The sequence below is a fragment of the Choloepus didactylus genome, chromosome 22, assembly GCF_015220235.1.
Source record: "Choloepus didactylus isolate mChoDid1 chromosome 22, mChoDid1.pri, whole genome shotgun sequence".
Taxonomy (NCBI): Eukaryota; Metazoa; Chordata; class Mammalia; order Pilosa; family Megalonychidae; genus Choloepus; species Choloepus didactylus.
In genome coordinates, this window is record NC_051328.1 from 21,716,184 (window position 1) to 21,730,306 (window position 14,123).

General features: G+C 38.3%; 1 protein-coding gene across 1 annotated transcript in view; it reads right to left on the reverse strand.

Moving 5' to 3' along the window:
- Nucleotides 1-14,123, reverse strand: part of TERB1 (telomere repeat binding bouquet formation protein 1) — a 93,485-nt gene that overhangs the window by 16,194 nt on the left and 63,168 nt on the right. The window lies entirely within an intron of this gene.

Genomic DNA, 14,123 nt, shown 5'->3' on the forward strand with positions numbered 1-14,123 from the left:
TGGGTGAATGATAACCTTCTTACAGATTTAATAAAGCTGACTGGGAGAAAAACCAAGAAACTACCTAAGGTATAGTGTACAACCCTCAATGTGCTCAGGAATTAGAGGTACCAAAACCTCTAGATTAAAAACAGAAAGATCAGTTGAAAGCCTGTTTAAGAAGTTAGATTACTATATCGCAACCCCCACTTACACACTCTTAGTAGCCAATTGAATGACACCAGAAAAGGAGTACAGAGAAAACAGAGGAAAATAATCATCATAGAATAATTTTAAAACTTTCCCAGAACTAAAGGATATGAGTTGCCAGACTGAAAGGGCCCACTGTGTGCACAGCAAAATGGATGAAGCGATTGACACCAAGGTACCTCACTGTGAAATTTCAAAACATTGGGGATGAAGATTATACAGCCTCCAAAAAGTGAAAACAGGTTATAACAAAGAATCAAGAATCAAACATGGCTTTGGACCTCAAGAGCAACATTGGAAGCTAGAAGACTATAGAGAGAAGGTGATTTCCAACCTAGAATATTACCAATTCCAAACTATTAATTGTGAAGGTAAAATAAAAATAAAAATATTTTCAGATTTGTAAGGTCTCAAAAAAATTATATGCTATGCAACCTTTCTCAGGAAGCTCCAGGAGAATGAGAATGAGAAAATAAACCACAAAAGGGAGGATTACATGGGATCCAGGAAACAGGGGATCAAAATAAGAAGAGTCCAAAGAGAATCTATAGGATTATGGAAAAGGAGTATCCCAGGGTAACAGCTATGTACCTGGAATAAAGCGTGTACCACTTATTAACTTATTGCTCCTCAACTCCAAACCCATCCTTATTTGCCCTGCTTTGTAATACTGGAACTGGAGACTCTATGGATTACATTTCTATGGCTGGATTGATGTTAGGCTCTGCCATTAGAAGGTGCTGGAGGGTCACTCCAAGCTGGAAGAAGAAGAAGGGACTTTTTCTTCTTTCGCATTCTGTTGTTTTGAGCAGTAGCAAGCGAACAGGCATGCGGGGATCCCAACAATATTTATTATCTGTGACTCTCAGATCTCACAGCAAGTGACCTCCAAACAGTTTCTTTGTCACCTATGGACAGCATGTTCATGTGGCATCATGTTCTCTCCCAAGGGATATGAACCTCAGCCTTATGGTGTCTGCCGTTCTAAGTTTCTTAATTCCTTGTTCACTTTTCCCACATTCCTAGAAGTAGTTGCTATTTTATGCTGTTATTACACCTTTTATACCTTAGAGTTCTCTTTTACCATTTTACCTCATTAGCAATTCTTTTCTCTCCTCAATGTAATAACATTTTAAAAACACTTTTACTGTAGTCACATACCATACAATACATCTAAAGTGTTAAATCAATGGCTTTTAGTTTACTCATAGAGTTGTGCATTCATCACCACAATCATTTTTAGAATATTTTTGTTACTCCAAAAAGAAAACCCACAGACCCCTTAGCAATCACCTCTCAATCCCTTTATCCTTCCTCAGCCATACATAACGACTACGGATTTATTTATATTTAAATTTTATATAAATGGAATCATACAATATGTAATACTTTGTGTATGGTTTCTTTCACTTAGCATGTTTTTAAATTATTATTTTTAATTAGAGAAGTTGTAGGCTTACTGAAAAGCTATGTAAAAAATACAATGTTGCCATATACCCCCCTATTTATGTTAAATTCTCCCTGTTTAAATTACTGGTATGGTTTCCCTCACTTGAGTGAAGCCTCACTAATACAAAGGGCAAACAAATCTTCTAAACAAACCTGGTTAGAAGACAGTATTCAAGAAGATAAAACTGATAGATTACCAGATATGTCTGAACATCTTGAGAACATATTTATAAAACTGACAGAGTTTGGGGGTTAATAAGAGATAGGTAGATAACAAAACTAAGCAACAAAAGACAGAGAGAGAGAGAGGCAGTGACAGAGAGAATGAGAACAAAAGGATGTGCAAGAAAGGAAAAGTAGTCAAAGGAAAACAAAAGGTTGTGCAGAAAGGAAAAGTAATCAGAATATACTACATGGCTCACTTATAAATAGCATTTGCATAGAGATAACGTAAACACTGAATACTGGTCCAGTCTAAAAATGGTCTAATCTAAAAATGGTATAACTATACAGGAGGTTTGGGGGATGTGAGTGAGTGGTAGAGATAGGGGTTTGTGATGAAAAAAAGAACTAAACTTTCATCTTATATATATAGAAGAAAGTCAATCTTCAATGCATAAAACTGAAAAATCAAGAAAAAATATAAGCATGCTATTTACAGACACAGAGGCTAATAATGAAAGAATTATCTAAAACAGCTAAAACTGGTTGCCTCTGAGAAGGGGGAAATGAAAAAAGGAATGGCAGAAGATTGCTTTCAGTTTCAACAAACCTGGTAGTTCTGTATCACTCTTTAACCTACGTGCAAGTATAAATTTGATAAAACTAAAATGCTAAAAATATACTTAAAAATCAAAAATAATAAGGAAGTTCTTAATGTGCCTTTACAGAATAATCTCCAAAACATAATATTAAGTGAAAAAGCAAAGCGGTTGGTGTTCTAGTATGCAACATTTTGTGTCAAAAAAGGGATGGGGCTGCAGGAATATCCATATGCCAGTTTGCCTACATATACATAGACTAGACTATGACTAGAAGAACAGACAAGAACTAGTAACTCTGGTTGTCCCCAGGTGATTTGGCAACAGGGTGAAAAGGAGATTTTTCTGGGTGTATACTCTTTTGAATTTTGAAACATATCACATATTTATTAACTAAAGTCCATACTTAATTCAGATTTCCTTAGTGTCTTAATTTCCCAGGCTGCTACGACAAATATCACACAATGGATTGGCTTAATGGGAATTTATTGTCCCACAGTTTTGGAGGCTGGAATGCTTGCTTTCTCCCAGGGTCAGCAGCACTTAGGTGAGCTGGCAATCCTTGGGGTTCCCTGGTTTGCATCTCTGCCTCTCATCACATGGCAATTCTGAGTTCCATTGACTTCTGGCTTCCACCTCCTCTCTGTGACTTTTTTCTCTATTTCTGAATTTATTCTGCTTATAAAGGACTCCAGTAATTTGGATTAATGACATCTTAACTAAAATAACATCTTCAAGAGATCCTATTTATGAGTTCACACCCACAGGAATGTGGATCAAGACCAAAAACATGTCTAAATCAGGGTATATAATTCAATTCAGCACACTTATTTTTTTTTACCTAATGTCCTTTTCTGTTCCAGGATTCCACGTAGGATACCACATAACATTTCTTTGTCATGTCTCCTTAGGCTCTTCTTGGCTGTGACAGTTTCTCAGACTTCCCTTGTTTTTGATAAATTTGATACTTTTGAAGGCAAAGTGGTCAAGTATTTTATGAAATGTCCCTCAACTGAGATATGTCTAAAGGTTTTATCATGATTAGACTTTGGGGGAAAAAAACTATAGAAGTGCCATTTTCATCACATCATATTCAAGGGTATATATTATCACCATGATTATCATATGTTAATCACCTGGCTGGGGCAGTGTCTGTAGGGTTTCTCCACCATAAAGTTGCTCTTTTCCAACTTTTTCATACTGTACTTTTTGGATGGAAGCACAATGTGGCCCACACTTATGTGGTGAAATATCTACATAAATTATTTGGAATTCTTCTGGAGATTTGTCTATTCTCTCACATTCATTTATTCATGTACTTATGTCAGTATGAACTCAAGGATATTTATTTTATAATTTGGTTTATAATCCAATACTACTACTTATTTTTTTACTTACATTGTTCCAGCATTGGCCATTAGCAACTCTTTCATTTGTTTCCTGTGTCCCTTTGACATACCTCCATCAATGTGGGTGGGTTTTTTGTTTTTTAGTACTTCCTTACTTTCTGACACTAAAAGGTACTCCAGACTTATCTTGTATATTTCCTGCTGTAGCCCTAGAATTATCCATTTCTCCAAGGAGTCCTATGTTCTTTTTATGAGAGAATAGTGCTAGAAACCAGGATCTGGGTGCTACGTGTTCTCATTGCTTCTGGGCCCTCTTAGCTGACAGAGCAAGGAAATAGATGTGTGTATACTAAAACATGCATATGCATATAAATACCTTTTTAAAATTAAAGCTTTATAAATGTTTCACGGTATTTTGATCAGGGAAATTTTAACAAAGAATTGATGAGGGGAGGTGGGGCAAGATGGCGGAGTGGTAAGGTGTACGTTTTAGTTACTCCTCCAGGGAAGTAGGTAGAAAGCCAGGTACTGCGTGGACCGGACACCGCAGAGCAATTTGACTTTGGGCATACTTCATACAACACTCATGAACACGTGGAACTGCTGAAATCAGCGAAATCTGTAAGTTTTCCTGGCCAGGGGACCCAAGCCCCTCCCTGCCAGGCTCAGTTCCGTGGGAGGAGGGGCCATCAGCGCTGGGAACCAGGAGGGAGAACTGCAGTTGCGGCACTTATCGGAAACTCATTCTACTGATCTGAACTCCAATCACAGACAGACTGAGACCAGATACTGGAGAATCCAGGAGCAGCCAGCCCAGCAGAGAGGAGATAGGGATAGCAAAAACAGCAAAGAAAAAAACCCCAAAATAAAAGTGGAGGCTTTTTGGAGTTCTGCGGAACATAGAAAGGGGAAGGGCAGAGCTCAGACAGTGTCAGGCTCATATGCAAATCCAGAAGAAAAACCAGTTTCTCTGCCTTTGGACCTTTCCTTAATGGCCCTAATTGCTTTATCTCTTAGCATTTCAATAACCCACTAGATTTGCAAGGAGGGCGTTTTTTTGTTTTGTTTTGTTTTGTTTTAATCTTTTTCTCTTTTTCTAAAACAATTACTCTAAGAAGCCCAATACAGAAAGCCTCAAAGACTTGCAATTTGGGCAGGTCAAGACAAGAGCAGAACTAAGAGAGCTCTAAGTCTAGTGGCTGAGAAAATTCACTAAACACCACAACTTCCCAAGAAAAGGGGGGGGGCATCCTCTCACAGCCATCATCCTGGTGGACAGGGAACACTCCTGCCCATCACCAGCCCCATAGCCTAGAGCTGCCCCAGACAACCCAGTGTGACGGAAGTGCTTCCAATAACACATGCACACACCACAAAATTGGGCGTGGACATTAGCCTTCCCTGCACCCTCAGCTGGTTGTCCCAGAGTTGGGAAAGTGGAGCAGTGTGAATTAACATGCCCAATTCAGCTACCCTGTCAGCAGACTGGGTACACAGCATGTAGCCCAGAACTGCCCTGGGGGGACGGGACTCACCTGTGACATAGCACAGTTATCCCTCAATAGAGGACCTGGAGGTGCACAGACTGGAAGAGGAACCAACTGGCAAGTTTCAGGGGCCATACGCCAATATCAAGGACTTGTAGGTCAGAGGTGTAAGAAAGGGATAAGTTTAGTTTTCACATAGAAACAGCATGGAATAAGGGAAATGGAGGCAAAACCAGTTTAAACAAGCCCTGTGATAAAGAGAAGAGAGAATCTGCCAGCTCCTTATATGGAAAAGTAACCGTGGTTACCTGGAATGTAAAGAGATATGAGGTAAAATCAGAAGCAGGAACTCACAGCCAAAAAAAAAAAATTTTTTTTTTAAACTAAATGAACTCTCTGGGATAGGCTGATCAGTTCAAAATCTCAATAATGAGCTAGTTGGCTCTCTGGGATAGGCTGATCAGTTCAAAATCTCAATAATGAGCTAGTTGGCTCTCTTGGATAGGCTGTACAAATTAAAATCTCAAAAGATGAATTACTTAGTGTTCTCGGATAGGCTGTAACCTCTGTAGCACCCAGTCAATGGGGAAACAGGGGAGGGACTTGCAAATTAGGAGTAGGAGATTTGAAGATCACCATTCTCTTCCCCTGGCGCGCCAGCCTACCACGTGTTTGGCTGGATGCCCTATCTTGCAAGATTGTAAATAAATTCTTTTCTCCTCCAGAACCCAGTGAGTGTTTATTCCCTTACAGGTACCGCTTTATTTCCGACAAGAGGCAGAGACAAACTGTGGCAGGACTGAACTGAAGGATTAGACTACTGCAGCAGCTTTAAATTTCCAGGATCACCAGGGAGATCTGATTGTTAGAGCCACTCCCCCACCAACTGCCCAGACACATGCCCCATATACAGGGCGGGCAACACCAACTACACACACAAGCTTGGTGCACCACTTGGACCCCACAAGACTCACTCCCCCACCCACCACAAAGACAAAGTGGGGGAGAACTGGCTTGAGAATAGGTGGCTCATGGATGTCACCTGCTGGTTAGTTAGAGAAAGTGTACTCCACGAAGCTGTAGATCTGACAAATTAGAGATAAGGATTTCAATCCGTCTACAAATCCTAAAAGAACCCTATCAAGTTAAGCAAATGTCAAGGGGCCAAAAACAACAGAAAATTTTAAAGCATATGAAAAAAACAGACAACATGGATAACTCAAGCCCAAGCACCCAAATCAAAATATCAGAGGAGACACAGTATCTGGAGCAATTAATCAAAGAACTAAAGATGAATGATGAGACCATGGCACAGGATATAAAGAACATGAAGAAGAGCATGGCACAGGATATAAAGGACATCAAGAAGACCCTAGAAGAGCATAAAGCAGAAATTGCAAGAGTAAATAAAAAAATAGATGATCTTATGGAAATTAAAGAAACTGTTGACCAAATTAAAAAAGATTCTGGATACTCATAGTACAAGACTAGAAGAAGTTGAACAATGAATCAGTGACCTGGAAGATGACAGAATGGGAAATGAAAGAACAAAAGAAAGAATGGGGAAAAAAAAACGAAAAAAATCAAAATGGACCTCAGGGATATGAATGATAGATAATATAAAATGTCCAAATATAAGATTCATTGGTGTTCCAGAAGGGGAAGAGAAGGGTAAAGATCTAGGAAGGGTATTCAAACAAATTGTTGGGGAAAACTTCCCAAATCTTCTAAACACCATAAATACACAAATCATAAATGCCCAGTGAACTCCAAATAGAATAAATCCAAATAAACCCACTCCGAGAAATATTCTAATCACACTGTCAAATACGGAAGAGGAGGAGCGAGTTCTGAGAGCAGCAAGAAAAATGCAATTCACCACATACAAAGGAAACAGCATAAGACCAAGTAGAGACTACTCAGCAGCCACCATGGAGGGGAGAAGGCAGTAGTATGACATATTTAAAATTCTGAGCGAGAAAAATTGCCAACCAAGAATACTTTATCCAGCAAAGCTCTCCTTCAAATTTGAGGGAGAGCTTAAAATTTTCACAAACAAATGCTGAGAGAATATGCTAACAAGAGACCTGCTGTGCCGGTTTGAATGTATTGTGTCCCCCAAATGCCATTATCTTTGTAGTCTTGTGGGACAGACGTTTTGGTGATGGTTGGATTTGCTTGGAATGTGCCCCACCCAGCTGTGGGTAATGATTCTGATGAGATGTTTCCATGGAGGTGTGGCCCCGCCCATTCACGGTGGGCCTTTATTGGTGGAGCTATATAAATGAGCTGACTTGGGGGGAGGGAACTGAGTGTAGCTGGGAGTGATGTTTTGAAGAGGAGCAAGCTTGCTAGAGTGGAATGCCCTGGGAGAAAGCCGTTTTGAGGCTGGAGCTTTGGAGCAAACGCCAGCTGCCTTCATAGCTAACAGAGGTTTTCCGGACGCCGTTGGCCATCCTCCGGTGAAGGTACCCAATTGCTGAGGTGTTACCTTGGATGCTTTGTGGCCTTAAGACTGTAACTGTGTAGTGAAATAAACCCCCGTTTTATAAAAGCCTATCCATCTCTGGTGTTTTGCATTCTGCAGCATTAGCAAACTAGAACACCTGCCCTACTGGAGATACTCAAGGGAGCCCTACAGACAGAGAAAAAAGAAAGGAGAGAGAGACATGGAGAAAGGTTCAGTACTAAAGAGATTCGGTATGGGTACAATAAAGGATATTAATAGAGAGAGGGAAAAAATATATATGACAAACATAAACCAAAGGATAAGATGGCTGATTCAAGAAATGCCTTCACGGTTATAACGTTGAATGCAAATGGATTAAACTCCCCAATTAAAAGATAGAGATTCACAGAATGGATAAAAAAAAATGAACCATCAATATGCTGCATACAAGACACTCATCTTAGACACAGGGACACAAAGAAATTGAAAGTGAAAGGATGGGAAAAAAATGTCATGCAAGCTACAGCCAAAAGAAAGCAGGTGTAGCAATATTAATCTCAGATAAAATAGACTTTAAATGCAAGGATGTCATGAGAGACAAAGAAGGCCAGTACATACTAATAAAAGGGGCAATTCAACAAGAAGAAATAACAATCATAAATGTTTATGCACCCAATCAAGGTGCCACAAAATACATGAGAGAAACACTGGCAAAACTAAAGGAAGCAATTGATGTTTCCACAATAATTGTGGGAGACTTCAACACATCACTCTCTCCTATAGATAGATCAACCAGACAGAAGACCAATAAGAAAATTGAAAACCTAAACAATCTGATAAATGGATTGGATTTAACAGACACATACAGAACGTTACATCCCATATCACCAGGATACACATTCTTCTCTAGTGCTCACGGAACTTTCTCCAGAATAGATCATATGCTGGGACATAAAACAAGCCTCAATAAATTTAAAAAAATTGAAATGATTCAAAGCACATTCTCTGACCACAATGGAATATAATTAGAAGTCAATAACCATCAGAAACTTAGAAAATTCACAAATACCTGGAGGTTAAACAACATGCTCCTAAACAATCAGTGGGTTAAAGAAGAAATAGCAAGAGAAATTGCTAAATAAATAGAGATGAATGAAAATGAGAATACAACATACCAAAACCTATGGGATGCAGCAAAAGCGGTACTGAGGGGGAAATTTATAGCACTAAACACATATATTAAAAAGGAAGAAAGAGCCAAAATCAAAGAACTAATGGATCAACTGAAGAAGCTAGAAAATGAACAGCAAACCAATCCTAAACCAAGTAGAAGAAATCAAATAACAAGGATTAAAGCAGAAATAAATGACATAGAGAACAAAAAAACAATAGAGAGGATAAATAACACCAAAAGTTGATTCTTTGAAAAGATCAACAATATTGACAAGCCCCTAGCTAGACTGACAAAATCAAAAAGAGAGAAGACCCATATAGGCAAAATAATGAATGAGAAAGGTGACATTACTGCGGATACCGAAGAACTTAAAAAAATTATAAGAGGATACTATGAACAACTGTATGGCAACAAGCTGGATAATGTAGAGGAAATGGACAATTTCCTGGAAACATATGAACAACCTAGACTGGCCAGAGAAGAAACAGAAGACCTCAATCAATCACAAGCAATGAGATTCAATCAGTCATCAAAAAGCTTCCCACAAATAAATGCCCAGGGCCAGATGGCTTCACAGGGGAATTCTACCAAACTTTCCAAAAAGAACTGACACCAATCTTACTTAAACTCTTTCAGAACATCAAAGAAAATGGAACACTACCTAACTCATTTTATGAAGCTAACATCAATCTAATACCAAAACCAGGCAACGATGCCACAAAAAAAGAAAACTACCAGCCAATCTTCCTAACGAATATAGATGCAAAAATTCTCAACAAAATACTTGCAAATCGAATCCAAGGACATATTAAAAAAATCATACACCATGACCAAGTGGGGTTCATTCCAGGCATGCAAGGATGGTTCAACATAAGAAAATCAATCAATGTATTACAACACATTAACAAATCAAAAAGGAAAAATCAAATGATCATCTCAACAGATGCTGAAAAAGCATTTGACAAAATCCAACATCCATTTTTGATAAAAATACTTCAAAAGGTAGGAATTGAAGGAAACTTCCTCAATATGATAAAGAGCATATATGAAAAACCCACAGCCAGCATAGTACTCAATGGTGAGAGACTGAAAGCCTTCCCTCTAAGATCAGGAACAAGACAAGGATGCCTGCTGTCACCAATGTTATTCAACATTGTACTGGAAGTGCTAGCCAGGGCAATCCGGCAAGACAAAGAAATAAAAGGCATCCAAATTGGAAAAGAAGAAGTAAAACTGTCATTGTTTGCAGATGATATGATCTTGTATCTGGAAAACCCTGAGAAATCGACGATGCAGCTACTAGAGCTAATAAACAAATTTAGCAAAGTAGCGGGATACAAGATTAACGCACATAAGTCAGTAATGTTTCTATATGCTAGAAATGAACAAACTGAAGAAGACACTCAAGAAATAGATACCATTTTCAATAGCAACTAAAAAAATCAAGTACCTAGGAATAAACTTAACCAAAGATGTAAAAGACCTATACAAAGAAAACTACATAACTCTACTAAAAGAGATAGAAGGGGACCTTAAACGATGGAAAAATATTCCATGTTCATGGATAGGAAGGCTAAATGTCATTAAGATGTCAATTCTACCCAAACTCATCTACAGATTCAATGCAATCCCAATCAAAATTCCAACAACCTACTTGGCAGACTTGGAAAAGCTAGTAATCAAATTGAGTTGGAAAGGGAAGATGCCTCAAATTGCTAAAGACACTCTAAAAAAGAAAAACAAAGTGGGAGGACTTACACTCCCTGACTTTGAAGCTTATTATAAAGCCACAGTTGTCAAAACAGCACGGTACTGGCACAAAGACAGACATATCGATCAATGGAATCGAATTGAGAATTCGGAGATAGACCCCTAGATCTACGGCCGACTGATCTTTGATAAGGCCCCCAAAGCCACTGAACTGAGACATAACAGTCTTTCCAAAACATGGGGCTGGGAGAGTTGGATATCCAAATCCAAAAGAATGAAAGAGGACCCCTATCTCACACCTTATACAAAAATTAACTCAAAGTGGATCAAAGACCTCAATATAAAAGACAGTACCATAAAACTCCTAGAAGATAACATAGGGAAACATCTTCAAGACCTTGTATTAGGAGATCACTTCCCAGACCTTACACCCAAAGCACAAGCAACAAAGGTAAAAATAGATAAATGGGAACTCCTCAGGCTTAGAAGTTTCTATACCTCAAAGGAATTTGTCAGAAAGATGAAGAGGCAGCCAACTCAATGGGAAAAAATGTTTGGAAACTGTCTTAGTTTGCTAATGCTGGAGAATGCAAAACACCAGAGATGGATAGGCTTTTATAAAACAGGGGTTTATTTCACTAAACAATTACAGTCTTAAGGCCACAAAGCATCCAAGATGACACCTCAGCAATCGGTTACCTTCACCGGAGGATGGCCAGTGGTGTCCGGAAAACCTCTGTTAGCTAGGAAGGCAGCTGGCGTCTGCTCCAAAGCTCCGGCCTCAAAACGGCTTTCTCCCAGGATGTTCCTTTCTAGCAAGCTTGCTTCTCTTCAAAACATCACTCCCAGCTGCACTCTCTTTCTTCTCCCCAAGTCAGCTCATTTATATAGCTCCACCGATAAGGGCCCACCCTGAATGGGCGGGGCCACGCCTCCATGGAAACATCTCATCAGAATCATTACCCACAGCTGGGTGGGGCACATTCCAAGCAAATCCAACCATCACCAAAACGCCTGCCCCACACAAGACCACAAAGATAATGGCTTTTGGGGGACACAATACACTCAAACCGGCACAGAAACCATGTATCTGACAAAACACTGATATCTTGCATATATAAAGAAATCCTACAACTCAATGGCACTAGTACAGACAGCCCAATTAGCAAATGGGCAAAAGACATAAAGAGACAGTTCTCTGAAGGGGAAATACAAATGGCCAAGAAACACATGAAAGAATCTTCAGCTTCACTAGCTATTAGAGAGATGCAAATTAAGACCACAACGAGACACCATCTACACCAATTAGAATGGCTGCCATTAAATAAACAGGAAACTACAAATGCTGGAGAGGATGTGGAGAAATTGGAACCCTTATTAATTGCTGGTGGGACTGTATAATGGTTCAGCCACTCTGGAAGACAGTCTGGCAGTTCCTTAGAAAACTATATATAGTTACCCTTTGATCCAGCGATTGCACTTCCCGGTATATACCCGGAAGATCTCAAAGCAGTGACACAAACAGATATCTGCACACCAATGTTCATAGCAGCATTATTCACAACTGCGAAGAGATGGAAACAACCCAAATGTCCTTCAACAGATGAGTGAGTAAATAAAATGTGGTATATACACACAATGGAATACTATGCGGCAGTAAGAAGGAACGATGTCGTGAAACATATGACAACTTGGATGAACCTTGAAGACATAATGCTGAGTGAAATAAGCCTGGCACAAAAAGAGAAACATTATATGCTACCACTAATGTGAACATTGCTGGGGGAGAATGCAGGGGTGTTGGGCTTCCCCACCTTGATGGCTGATGATGTGCTCACAGACACAGGGGACTGGTGGTTTGATGGGAGGAGCCCTCAATCATGGGACTTGCCCTTGGGAAGACTGTTACTGCAAAGGAGAGGCTAGGCCTGCTTATAATTGTGCCTAAGTGGAACAATTTGAGTAACAAAATAAATAATGTAGTATTGAATTATAATAAATAAATAAATAAATAGTCTTTAAAAAAAATAAAGTGCAAGTGTATAGAAAAAAAAAGAATGAAGGTATACTATACCAAATAGTGGCAAAAAAAAAAAAATATATATATATATATATATACTATAATGCTACAGTATGCTCTATATTCTACTGGCACAGAAACAGATGGAACAGAAGAGTCCAGGATTAGAATTTAGTTATGAATTTAGTATATGATAAAGGTAAGTAAAAATAAGGATGTAAAAGTCAAGCAACTCAGTTTAAATCCTGGCTCTTCCACTTCCTGTGTGAACCTGGGCAAGGCTTAAGTTCTTAGTCCTTAGCTCATAGGGTTATTGTAAAGATAAATAATATAATGCATGTGACATACTTGGAACTATATCTAGCACACAGTATACAATCAATAAATGTTAGAAATTTAATTATAAAAAGTTATTTAAAAATCACTAACTAAAAAACAAACTTAGTTGAAAAATGGGCAAAGGATATAAATAGGCAAGCCACAGAATAAATAGCTGATAGAGATGTTAAAAACCTCTACTTCACAAAAAGAAATGAAATATAAAATGAAGATTATTTTTCATCTATTAATCAACAAGTATTCAAAAGTTTGATAATACTCAGTATTGGCCAGGATGTGGAAAACTAAGTGCCCTCATATACAGTTGGTATGAGTGTACCAACCTTTTTGGAAGGCAGTAAGAGCTAAGATTAATTGAACATTTATTATGTGTCAAGTAATATCCTAAGCACTTTATATAGGTTATTTCATTTAATTCTTACCACAACTCTAGGTATGTTGGTAGGTACTACTGTTATCCCCACTTACCAATGATGAAACTCAAGCATAGAGAGATTAAATAACTTGCCTAAAGTTCCACAGGCAGTAAATGATGGAGTGAGAATTCAAACTCAGGCAAAAAGTCCGACTTCAGTTATTTCTGGTATTATTATTACTCACTATACTATGATGATTGTCTATATTGCAATAGCTATCAAAATGTGAAACATGCACACTTAGACCTAACAATTCTCTTCTATAAACTTCTCCTATGAAAATATACAAATATGAAAACATGTCTGTACATTAATATTCATAGTAGTACTTTTTCATAATTCCTTGTGATAATCATGAACATAGATCAGATAATTATGAACATGGACCAAATGTCCATGAACTAATGAGTGGATAAATAGAATGCAGTGTATCTATAAAATGGAGTATTATTCAGCCATTAAAAGGAACAAGTACTACTTATTTAAAATTAGTAATCCTAATATTAAATTAAAGGAATAAATACTACAACATGGATGAACCTTGAAAACAGGGTGCTTAATAAAAGAACTTAGTCACAAAAGACCACATATTGTGTGATCCCATTTATATAAAAAGTCTAGAATATGAAAAGTCTAGAATAATCAAGTCTATAGAGACAGAAAATAGATTAGCAGATGCTAATGCTAGGAAGGATGAAAAGAATGCAGAGGGTGACTTGTTAAATTGCATGGGGATTCTTTTTTGAGGTGACAGAAAGGCTCTAAAATTAACCATGGTAA